Genomic DNA, 13,354 nt, shown 5'->3' with positions numbered 1-13,354 from the left:
GCAGGCATGGTAGCCCCTGCTGAGGCCACAAAGCCTGCCACGTTACAAGGAGATAGGTGGAGGGGTTTCTGGGAAACTGAACCTCAACCTGACAAGCAAAACTTGTGTCACGTGTGTGTTAAGACACAGCAGGGTGAAAACTTCAGGCATGGTAGCTTGTGCTGAGGTTATGAAGCCTGCCAGCTTTCAAGGAGATATGTGCAGGGGTTTCTGGGAAACTGCAACTCAAGCTGCTGAAAAGCAAAACTCATGATGTGTGACTTCATGAGTGCATTAAGGCATGCCCTCACTGGCACTGGGGCCTCTACATTACACAGTAGTGTGTCCCAATGAAACCACGTCCTCCCCTACAGCCTCAATCTGGTCCACTGCTTTACATAACAACAGGTAAAATAATAACTTAGTGAGCAGCAGCACGGTAGCACCAGCAGCATCAAGGGCAGCCAAACTGTGACAGAGTCTTTCTTACCTTTCTTGCAAGAGCTTCTTATCCAGCAGCTGCCAGAGAACTCTCCCTGCCAGCCCCAGCCCTGGGACTAAGATTTTCACAGTGCCCAGCTTCCTTCTGGTCAAGTGCTAGGGGTGTTGGTCTAAGGATATGGACTGGCTGCTGCATACACTGCCCTTTACCCTTAGGTGATCATGGTGGCCATCATGTAGACCATACTGGATGACAATGGATCAAGCCATTTCCTGATGCCCTCCTTCAGCTGCTTCACCAGTGCCTGTACATCTGATGTCAGTGGCTTGCCCCAGCCAGAAACATTGATCCCCTGGAAGCTAACCATTTGGCTCTGAAGTTCCCTTAGTACAGGGATCACCTGGATAAGGAGAGCATCACCAGTACTGATATTCTCAGTGGCCTCAAGGAAGGGCTTGACGACCAGCAAGATCTAGGAGATGGTATTCCACTCAGCTCTGTCCACTGATCCCAATCTCCCCAAGCAAAGCCATCTCATGGATGGTCTTCTGTTGCTCCACCAACCTCTTGAGCATCAGGTATGTGGAGTTCCACTGAGTCTCCACATCCTGCATGATTTTGTGCTGCAGGAGGTTCAGCTCTACTTGTTTGTCCCATAGCATCTTGCCTCACTTGATGCTCCAGTGGAAGTAGCTTACCACCTTCCTACATTTTGAAACAAGCTTGCTGGTGTTGCTGGTGCCATGGAAGCCCTGTCCCCATCCAAGGCATCCCTGCAATGAGTGGAACTTGTGTGCCACATAGCAGATGCCAACAAAGGTGGCATCACTGACCATCTTGACCATATTGGCCCCATTGCCGGTGATCATGAACCCATGGGAGAACTCGCCCTGCCCAATGAGCCAACCCTGTACCAAGTGCTTCATAGCCCCCATGATCTCTGTGTGCCATGTGAGACTCATCCATCACCTCAGCCTGAAGCAGAGTGCACCAACAGCCTGACAGGTTGCACCAGTCCCCTGTGAGGGAGACGTAGGCATGATGTCCACCTCAGCTCCTTCAGATGTCCGAAGTGAAGTGTAAGGCCACCTGCGGACCTGCCTTGTGCAGCTTCTCCCTCAAGTACTTTCTGCATGCCTCATGTGGTGGTGTGTGCAGGTACTTGATATGATGGGACTACGAGCACCATGAAATGCCTGAACCCTGGCCATCCACAACAAGCATCTCCCCAAAGGTCTTGGTGATCCCGTTCACTCTTGCAACATGCTCCCCTTTCTGTCCACCTTTCCCCCACTGTTGCCGGGTGGACTTCCTCTGCTTTGGGGGAATGGGGGCTTTGGAGTGAGAGGTGGACTTCCCTTTGGGCATGCTCTCACTGGTGCTAGGCTGAGGAGGAGCAAGGGCAAGGGGATGGTGCCAATGGAGATGCATCAGCATCCCTGTGGTGCTTATGTGTTTTGTTCCCTTGCCCCTGCTGGTGTTGGCTCAGCAGTACAGGCAGACAGCCTATATATAGGATCATCTGCCAGCTCAATATGAACTCAGACCACACTACCCACTTGCTTCTGGGGTGCGGGTTCATGTGTGGATGCTGAAATTTCCCCCTCCTCACCAGGCAGAGGGCACAGCAATAAGAGGAGAAGACTCAGCTGAGCCACTTGCCTCCATAACCTCTACCTCAGCCTCCTCTGAAGTGCCATCTGGAGAAGGAGACCTGGCTCTAGGGGAAACTTGAGGGGTGTGGAGCACAAACTCAGATGATTTCCCCTCCTTCCCCAGAATTTCCCTTGTTAGGGCACTCATCTCCAGCTCCAGCTCTTCCTCTGGCACTGGAAGGCTCAGCATGGGAAGTGAAATAGGGGTGAAGGAGACTGTCATGCAGGTGCTAGTGCTTGTTGTTGTGGGGGGAGGGGCGCGTTATGGCAGATGCTCTTGGAGGGGATGCAGACTCAGGCACCAGCAGTGGCACTAGCACTGGCACTGCTCCCCTCTCATTGCTTCCTGTACTGATGGAATCCTCATGTCTGCTTGTTGTAGCAAAGAGGCTGCATCTCAGTTGGGGGGGGGGGAGACTTACACCTCTCCCTCTACCCCAGGGGTGGGCCAGATGCAGCCCACCAGGCCATTCTATCCGGCCCATGGGGGGCCTAAAAAATTTAGAAAATTAATTTTTATCTGCCCCTGGCTGTCTGTCATGCAGCCCTCCATGGCTTGCCAAAACTCAGTAAGTGGCCCTCCGCCCAAAATAATTGCCCGCCCCTGCTCTACCCCCTCTTCCTCCCCTCTCTGAAGACTTGCAAGCTGTCTTTCCAGCATGCTTTATGGTTTGTTTTATAGTTTTTTGTCTTTATAAAAATATATAAAGGTATATGTGCCTTCCTATATAAATTCTATATTGTAATATGCAACATATAAATGTATAAAAATTAAAATATATCAATGTCTATGTGCCTTCTTATATACATGCTATAGTATAATATCCAATATAATTATGACATTGAAAATTATAAATCAGTAAATATAATAATACAATTAAAAGAAAGACAGCAAAACATATTCTAGTTGCTAGGCTAAGAAGTAGGAAATCAAATAAATGGTAGTAGTAGCCTTTGTTGTCTAATGCTTATGAGCTTCTGGAAGATAGCTCAATAACTGACTCCAAAGCAAAAAGCCAGCCAGTTCAAACAATGTTGCCTTTTATGCTGTTTTTCCATTCCTCCCCCAGAAGATCGGGATTGGAAGGGACGTCAGAGAAGGATCACAGTCATTGGCCATTGGACACAGTAAATATCAGAGCAGTCCTCCCACTGCCTCTCCTTACTTTCTGTTTCCCTAAAAGCAAGCCTAGCTTCAGTTTTGAAACTTGACTGCCCTCATTTCATTTCAAGACTGTTTCAAAGCCCTTTGTTTAATTTTGATTTCACTGTTTCAAGCTCAAAGCAAGTTAAAAAAGCATCAAAATGAAACAGCCAGCAAAATTTTACATAGCTCTAGTATAAACTGCCTAGAAAAGTTAGGGAATCTCCTTAATTGGAGGTTTTCAAGAAGAGTTGGATAAGAATTGGTAAGGGATGATCTAGAAATAGCAGTGCCTAGTGTCTGTTATAAAGAGATGCAGTTGGAAGTCCAGGAGCCCCCTACACATACAAAAGACTCAGAGATCATGGGTATTGACTGTGGTGGCTTTTGCACCATTACTTAGATCTCTTGAGTATATTTTACAGTCCTTGAAGTAGTGGGACATTGACAGTGACCTTACCCTCCTGCTTTATCTGTATCAGGATATGATGTTCTTGCTGTCTCTGAGCAATGAGCCTTTTAATTGTGTGACAGGGTTGTTGTTTAATTTTAGGAATAGGTTAGACAAGCACGTACTTGTATTGCATGATTTATAAAGAGATGATGATCCTGGCTAAATGACCTCCTGACATCCCTTCCAACAATACTTTTCTATAGTTATATATTTCTGTAAATATGTTTGTACCAAAAGATACCAATTGTATCACAGACAAGCTAAACACGTTCATCACTCATTGAAAAATTCTATACAGTTCCAATAGTCACAATTGGGCAGTTCCAATGGTTCCAATGATCACAATTTCTACATATTCCTTGCAGAAATTGTTTGACGTTTTCAGCTGTGATACAATTTCTCAAATGAATTTGTTCCCCCCACATTTGATACTAAATTACAGAAACATATAACTAAATCTTTTTGTTTACTAGGATATATGAAAAAGAAATCAAAACTAAATATACAAATGACAACATAATTATAACTTTAAGACAATAAGCTTACAGTCAATCTGTCACCAAAGTAATTTTGCTTCATATTTATTGAAATTTAAATCACAAAAATAAAAACAGAAAAGCAATCAAATAGCAGCCACATGATAATATGAATCTGTATCAGATAATTGTGTGTCACGTGAAATATTTAGAAATGACAAAAAATTGTATAGAAATGATTCTAAGGTTAACAAATAGTATGGGAAAAATGATTACTGTGACAATAACATAGACAAAAAAAAAATAAAAAAATCTGAGCAACACTGTTCACGTGACTTAGTACTCGTGATGCTATGGTCAGATACAAATATTTCTTTATATTCCCAGCAAAATCTCTACTGCAGATCACACTTAAAAAATAGGAAAAACAGTGCTACAGAGGGGAAAGAATGTCAGTTCCTTTTCCTAATGAGATTTATAAATATTTAGCAACGGAGTAAACCAAAGAGGTAAGAAATATGAGCAATGAATGATGGGGAAAAATGTCAAATTCCAAGTGTTTGATGTAGCAAATGGTAATTGAAGTTTGAGCAAATTACTTTTGTACCTCAATTTTGGATTTTCATTTAGATTTTTGATAAATGAAAAGCAGATAAATATAACATGATGTTGTTTTGCAATCAGTAGAATATAATTGTCATACATATTAGTGTTGAAGTTTGGAAAGGAACATTAAATAGCTCAAAAGAAAAACTAAACTAAAAACTAGAGACCTTTGGAGAAAACTGCATTATTCCTTCACTTAGTTTTGATATTTTACAACAAGCAAAGATTGCATTTTATTAAATAAGCTGTCCCATTGTGTTTGGGAAATTGGGTTAGGACTTTTCTTTTTCTAATTTCCAGTGTAGCTCCTATATAAATACAGGTATAGTTTTTACTAAGATTAAAAGTAAGTAGTCATTGCTTTCCTTCTTAATGTTTGACTGCAGTCTTAGTAATTTTTTTTTTTTTTTTTTTTTTTTGAAAATCACAGATAAACAGAGGCATTCCAATTCTCTCATAGCAGAAGCTAGAAAATAAAAGATGTCAACTGGCTCAGTGCCCAGCCACTATATCCCTTCCAGATTTCTCTGATGGTGACAAAGATAACAGGATGAGAGCTGCAACAGAAGCAAATAAAATTATTCAGGATGGGTTCTTTGTAGTTTGCTAAGGCATTCCCTGTGGCAGAAAGCCTGTGGGACTCTACTTTGCACAGTGTGATTGATTCTGTATCATCCACAATGCTGAGCTATTAGTTACAGGCACTGCCTAGCTTTTGGCTGTGCATGGTCTTTGCTGTGGATGTTTATTAGAATAGCTAAGTACAGCACTCGGTGTCCACATTCAAATGAGTTTTTCAGAAAAAATTAAAACACCATAGTTATGAGCCTTCTAACCTTTGGGGCATTTGTGCGGTGTTATGCAGGTTCTCTTATGGTTTTGGACATAGTTTAGTCAAAGGGACTGAGGTATCCATACTTAGGGAAAATGAAGTAGGAAAAACTGTTAAGTATCTCTTGCCATTCTGTTACTTAGGCAGAAACAATTGCCACTCTCAAAGACAGGAAAGTGCAATTGTTGGAATGGGCACCGAAGGTTTTGTCCTCTTGTAATGGGAAATTCAACCCCTCCATAGCAAATGCATCTCAGAGGAATGGGTCATTAGATAAAGCTGGGAAGTGCAGCACTATGGTGATGTAGCTGGTGATCACATGCAGACACATGTGATCACTACTTTGCCATAATGCACTGTACATTGATGTAGCACAACACTAAATCACTGTAGGGTGACACATAGGTGAGCCCTTAGTGAAGCTAGAAAATAGCCAGATAAGACAGTAAGAAACTAGATTTTGTTTTGTTTTTTGGCCAGGGTGGGAGGGAGGCTTGGGGGGGGGGGGGGGTTGTTTGTTTTTTTCTACTTTGTCTCCAAACTATATGGTCAGTTTTTCTTGTATAATTGCTTTCTCCTATGCAATACATCCTTTTGTTATTTTCATAGTATCATAGTGCTTAGGGTCGGAAGGGACGTAAACAGATCATCTGGTCTGACCCCCTGCCCGAGGGAACAGAACTAACCTTAGCTTGGTCCGTTCCTTGGGACAAACAGTGGAACAGTGAAGGAAAACTTAGGGCACAGGGGGTAGCCTGCAGACAGAATTGTAGCAAACATGGTGGGGCTGTTCCCAAAGTGTGGCTTCTGTACAATTTTGGCTAGAGCAGAACTTTGTGTAGCAGAAACAAAAAACTAATTATACCCCAAGATAGTTTTCTCTCTCAGGTTCATAGCCTGAGATGATCCTTTACGTTGTTCTTCCAAGTCTGTTTCGGTAGTAAAGATCACCAGTACACAGCTCTCTTGTTCTGTGCTGTTACACTGCTTTAGAACTTTCAGATGTGTCACTCATTCTATTCACTCATGTTAAAAGTGATGTTTTACTGAGTAGTTTTGCATAAAGTTACACTTGTCCACTTTTAAAGCAGCAAGATACACAAGCTTTTGTTACTTCAATCTTTTTTTATACTCTTCCCCCTCCCCTCCCCGATGTTCTATTATGAGGGAGAGTGGTTCTTATTCTTCATCTCCAAGGTGTTTTAATGAGTTATTCTTTTAAGATGACACCACTCTTTTTTATATTCTCCTTAAGCTTCTCAAACCATCTTTTCTGTATCCTCTTCATGGTCTTTGTCTCATGGTCACTAAATCTGACATCTGGTAATCAACATATCCCACATAGAATCATAGAAAATTAGGGTTGCAAGGGACCCCAGGAGGTCGTCTAGTCCAACCCCCTGCTGAAAGTATCTCATTGTTTTACATGATCCCCTCTCAGGAGATCTTCTCTCAGCTGTTCTGTGATAGGGATTACCTATATCATTACTCAATTGCATAGCCTATCATCTCTCTTCTTAATTAGTGTCTTCATCAGTAGTTCCATTTCAGCAGTGTGAAGCAGTATTATCTCCTTGTTTGCAAGCATTTCAACCCCAACATCTAAGCTCCTGAGCATCATCAATAGGACCATGTGAAGCTTTGCCAGCTGTTTCATTTTGACTGTTTTGACTCATTTCAAGCTTGACACAGCAAAATCAAAATGAAACAAAGGGCTTTGAAACAGCCTCCAAATGAAATGAGGCCAATCAAAGCATTTAAAACGTTTTGAGATGTTTTGAATTTTGAAGCAGGCTGGTGGTGGAAGGCAGGGGAGAGCCAGGGCAGTGCTCTGAGTGGCTCCACAGCCCCATGTGGCTCAGCCCCGCAGGAAGCTCAGCCTTGGATCTCCCCACCTGCTCAGATTGGCTCAGTTCTGGGCCCTGGTAAAATCAGCTCATGTGTGGACATGCCACTGCCCCGATCACAGGGCAGGGGCAGGTCCAGCACAAGTGGATTTGCCTGAGACCCACCTGCCACTGGCCCCAGGCAACAGCACCAGCATGCTGTGATCTGGGAGGCAGTTCAGGCCCACACTCCTGGGAGCAGTCTGGTACAGCCTCCACAGCCCTACTCGGGGTACAGGTCCCCAATCTGCCTGCTGGATGCCAGGAGGCTGGTGCTGCCGGCTGGACGCAGCCCGTGCTGGGAAGATTGGTGCAGCCACTGGCCCCAACCAGCAGCAGCAGCCTCCCATCATCTGGAAGGCAGACTGGGGGCTTGCCCGCACCCCTGGGAGGACTGTGGGGGCTCTGTTGGACTGTTCCTGGTGGTGCAGGCCTCCGATCTATGTCCCAGATGACAGGAGGCTGGTGCTGCTGGCTGGGGCCAGTGGCAGCACTGATCTTCACAGCACTGGCTATGGGTAAAATGTCGAAACAGCCAAAGAGTTTTAACAAAATGAAATGGAACAGTGCTTTTGAAACAAAATGAATCTCAAAATGAAACACTGTTCCATTGGAACATCAAAATGGAAGTTGAAGCAGAACTATGCTGTTTCACACAGCCCTAATCATCAAATCCTTTTATGTCAGTATGCATGGAAAGGTACAGTTCTGTAGCAAAACCACCAGTTTTTCTTTTTTTTTTTCTTTTCTTATAAAATGCATTCCTTCCTCTTCCCAAACCATTTCTGACTTTTTCTTTCCCTCTCTATTCTCTATAGATAAGTGTAAGTGAGCTAAGACATAGAATAAGCTTTAGCATTTTATTTTGGTAGCAAGTTGTATTTGTTTTGTATTTTCTCCTTCTTTATATTGTATAAGTATTATGTTTATATTGATTTTTACTGTTCTATATTACTGTTTTACTGGTACTATCTGATTTAGGCCTACATATGTAAGTTCGCATAAGTCATGTCAAGTTTCCATTTTGTTTGACACCTACCCCTCCTATGTAACTTGGTTCCTGAATGAATGGGGATGCATGAGGGTGCTTGAGAGACAATGGCAGTAGGTCTAAAAACAGCTCCCTCTGAATGACATCAACACCAGTACCTGGACCAATGATGCAGCCCTTGGATCCACCCTCAGCATTCAAGAAACAAAAGATGAGGTAACCCACCATTGTGCCAGGCTGCACATGCTCAGTAAAAACTCCTGGAGCCCTCTGGAACAGGACTGACCTTGCCTGGACATGCCCTCCCCATAGGAGGTCAGAGGTAGTCTTCCCCATAAAAAGGGGTAGTGAAGACTGACTCCTTGTGACACCCTCTCCATCTGGACGAGCACCATGCCACACCACCTATCTACCCAGAGGCCCTCCTGGCGACCCCCCTCTGAACAACACCTACTGGACAAGGATCCCTTTCCAGCCTGGATAGGTAGCTATTACCCTCTACCCGCTCTTCAACCAAGGACTTCTACTCTGCTTCTCTTCCCTACCTTGACTCCAGCCCTTCCACTGAGTCTTTTTCTCCTGCTGCCATTGTGAGTGCTTGTGTGTGTGTGTGTGTGTGTGTGTGTGTGAGTACCAATAACTTCATGGGGCTGTGTAGTGTGTTGTCTGTTTTAATAAACCTGTTAGTTTGAAACCATGAGTTGAGTTTTTGTCTGTTTCCTGACTGTTTCCTCCTTGCCACCACTTATCAGCTTCTCCCCCCGCCACCTAATCTCTCAGCTGTTTCCAGCCCCAGGCTCCCAGGTTTCTGCCTCTCTATCTCTTTCCTGGGTGTCTCCTCCTTGCCACCACTTATCTGCGCCCCCTGCCAATATCTCAGTTGTCTGCCTCAGTTTCCAGTCCCAATCTACCTTCAGTAACCCCAAACCTCTGTTCCTCAGCCAGCTCCTCTGTAGTCCACTAGTTCTAATCCTGGTTCTAGCAACTTTCACTTCCTACACTTTAACTCTCCCTCTTTCACCTTAATCTTTCCTCAAGTATCCCAGGTACACCAAGCACACACATACACACTGTACCATCTAAGTTAGGAACTTACCTGTGTGTATGTGTAGGAGGGTTGTATGTGTGTGAACTGGTGAGTATGTGTGTATATATATGTCATTGTGTGCACGATATACAAATTAGTGATCTGTGACCTTTTGGGGTGTATAGTGTATGTGCTTGAATTGGTGATAGGTATGCATGTTCCTAGGCTGGTTTGGATGTGTATGTGCCTGAGTTGGTAGTGTCTGTGTGTATGCACCTAATTGATTTGTGTGTTTGTATATGTGCAATTGTGTCACACCCTCCTGTCTAACAGCGCAATGTTGAGATGCTGAGACTTGGCCTGGCCCCACAGGGCAACAACCCTCCATGTCCCTTGATTGACCTGTTGGGTCACTTGGTGGGGGATAAAAGGGGCAGCAGAGCTGGGCCAGTGGGGCAGGAGCAGTTGCCTCAGAAGAGCCTGAAGGAGTGGGACCTGCAGGCAGCAGTTGGACCCTCAGCAGCACAGCGTGCAGCCAGCAGGAGAGGCTATCCACTGGGCTCCAGGATTTGCCTACAAGAGGCTGCAGCCAGCAGGAGAGGCTCCTGAGCTCCAGCAAGGATCTGAGCAGTGACCTGAGAGATTCCCAGCTATGCTTCCAGCTCCTCCAATAAGAGGCCAGGCAGCTCGACATGAGGCAGTGGCTTCTGGAAGGTCAAGACCCCTAGCAGCTTGTTATAGTACCTGCACTGGTGGTAGCGTGGTAGAGTTTCTGCCTGCCATGTGGGAGATTCCAGTTTAAGTCTCATCTTGGGTGACTTGGCATGAGAGAACTAACAGTGAGAAATTCTTGTGGCAGTGGAAAGAGGCCATTGTGTTTTCCCCTTTTCTCCCCCTCCAGGTACTTAGGCCCTATATTCTTTGGCATTTGACATTTTGTATTTTGTGTCTTTTATATTTCACCAACCAGTATTGTTTGTTCTGCTGTTTGTGTTTTATATGTTGGTTAACCCTGTCTTTTGTCAACTGGATGAATATGTCTATGATTGTAAGTGTCTAACCTTTGTTGAATCCTGTCCCCTCAGGGCATTGTAGTGTCCCCTAATATCCCCTGTTTCATAGTTTCATAGTAGCTAGGGTCAGAAGGGACCTGAACAGATCATCTAGCCTGACACCCTGCCACAGGCAGGCATGAATGCTGGGTTCACAAGACCCCAGACAGGTGATCATCCAACCTCCTCTTGAATTTGCCCAAGGCAGGGGCGAGGACCACTTCCCTGGGAAGTTGGTTCCAGATTTTGGCCACCTTAACTGTAAAATATTGCCTTCTGATCTCTAACCTAAACCTATTCTCCATCAGCTTATGACCATTTTTACTTGTCATCCCAGGTGGTGCTGGGGAGAAAAGGGCTCTGCCTATTTGCTGTTTATCCCCCCCGATGAGCTTGTAGGCAGCCACCAGGTCCCCCTTCAGCCTCCTCTTGCTGAGGATGAACAGGTTCAGGTCCTTCAGTTTCTCCTCATAGGGCTTGTCCTGCTACCCTCTCACCAAGTGGGTGGTCCTCTTCTGAACCCTCTCCAGGTTGGCCACATCCCTTTTGAAGTGTGGCGCCCAGGACTGGATGCAGTACTCCAACTGTGGCCTGACCAAAGTCGCATAGAGGGGGAGTAATACCTCTCTGGATTGGCTTGAGATGCACCTTTGGATGCATGACAAAGTATGGCTGGCCTTGCTGGCTGTGGTTTGACATTGGTGGCTCATGTTCATCTTGGAGTCAATAATGACTCCAAGATCCCTTTCTGCCTCTGTGCTTTCAAGAAGGGAACTCCCCAACCTGTATGTATGCTGTGGATTCCTTCTCCCAAGGTGCAGCACCCTGCATTTATCTGCATTGAACCCCATTCAATTCTCATCTGCCCACTTTTGTAGTCTGTCTAAATCTAGTTGCAGCTTCTCTCTCCCTTCAAGTGTGTCCACTTCACCCCACATCTTAGTGTCATCAGCAAACTTGGTCAGTGTATTTTCCACCCCCTCGTCCAAGTCTCTGATGAAGATGTTAAACAGTGCGGGCCCAAGGATTGAGCCCTGGGGTACCCCACTGCTCACATCTCGCCAGGTTGACTGCAACCCTGGTTTATACTGGTTATGTTCCCAGTATTGTTCTCTAATTAAAAGGTATATGGTTAAGTCCCCATTTGTGGTCTGGCTCTGCTCTATAGGGAGAGGAAAGTCCTTACACCTCTCACAGCGCTTGTGTACCTGCTTTGATCCCTTCAAGTGGAGAGGGGGTATCTCTTGGAGTACTGCCCAGGTCATATTTACAAATAGAGACATTCAGTCAATGGTTTTAGTAAAGGAACTATGTTGTCAATGAACTCTTATCTTTCTGGGGTGATCTGACCCCAGTTGACTTCCTGCCCTTTGGGCAGGGGGCTGGACCCGATGATCTCTCAAGGTCCCTTCCAGCCCTAAAGTCTATGAAATCTATGAAATCGTTTGACCTGGAACTGATTGCTCAGCAGTTTAACACATCAAAATGGGAACAGCACAACTGTTTACATGCATTTCTCTTCCAACATGCATCACTGCTACTTCACCAGTAGGTGAACAGTGAGAGAATAATGGCTGATAGGCTTGTCCTTGGAATGACCTGCAATAACTATGCTGATGTACAGCAGGTGTCCCAGGAAAAAAATTGTTAGTATATTTTATCTGGCATACTTCGAATAGACCTGATACAGAATGGTGGACATGTACCCATGTATGACTCCAAGCCAAAGACTTTCTTTTGGGACAAATGTCATGTTTTTTATATTGTTTAACTGTGTGGTTAAAATTGCAAGTAATTGTAGGTTGTTTTTTTTTTAAATCTCACAATTAATTGTAATTCATTTGTTTAATAATTTGCTAGCCATATTTTTTTTAATAACCTATGCCTTCATTTGGGTTTCTTGTTCACAGTGTACCTTCACATTCCACAAATTTGGGGTGCCATAGGTCTCTCCTACAAACAAGGACTTTCACTAAGAATCTACAAGGTCAGCTTTTATGAACTCCACATATCAATTGTTGTAGTGGGCAAACTGAGTTATGCTAAGGCTTGTTAGCCATAGTCCAGGCCTTCCCGGAACTAAGCAACAAAATTGAACAGAGCACTTTCTGTGGCACTGGGAGATGACTGAGCACTAGGTGAGCAAGGAACAACAGTTTCCCTATAAGGAATGTGGCTGGCGCAGTACCAGGGGATTGGTACACCATATAAGGAATGTTTGGCACAGAGCCAGGGGATTGGACAATTTGGGATGAAAAAGTTACAGAAGTAGTGGACAAACAAAGAGACAGTGTGTATTTTGTGGGGAGACAGAAGCTACCATGGAATTCTTGTTCAGACAACAGAAACTAAGATCACCCAGCAGAGGATCTGAGGCCTGGTATCCCCAAAGGTCACTGCTGTAACATCTAAGGAACTGCTTTCTAGGTTGCATTATGGGGGTGAAACTTGTAATAAAGCATAGGGATTACAATTAAAGTTTACTTGATACCAAATTGGATGAGGGGCCGTGTCAATCCTTGGAGGGCTCTAGCAAAAAACAATCCTAGTAGTAATACTTGTTAGTGGCATTTCTGTGAAAATAGGCAGCCTTGCTTGCTGGGACTGGGAGAAAGGTAAGCCCAGGGGCTCTTGGGTGGCCTGGGGCAGGGGAGGGGAGGGGAGGGCAGGTGGGGTTTGGTGTGCTGTGCTCTGCCCCCCCCCCCCCCACCCCTGGGCTGGCCCTGAGACACTTGGAGGCCCAGAAAGAGTTTAGGCAGGGGAGCACTGGGGTCCTGTGTGTAGGGGCGAGCCACATGGGCTGGCAGTGT

The sequence above is a fragment of the Alligator mississippiensis genome, chromosome 6 (assembly GCF_030867095.1).
Source record: "Alligator mississippiensis isolate rAllMis1 chromosome 6, rAllMis1, whole genome shotgun sequence".
Classification (NCBI taxonomy): Eukaryota; Metazoa; Chordata; order Crocodylia; family Alligatoridae; genus Alligator; species Alligator mississippiensis.
Note: the sequence above shows the minus strand (reverse complement) of the source record.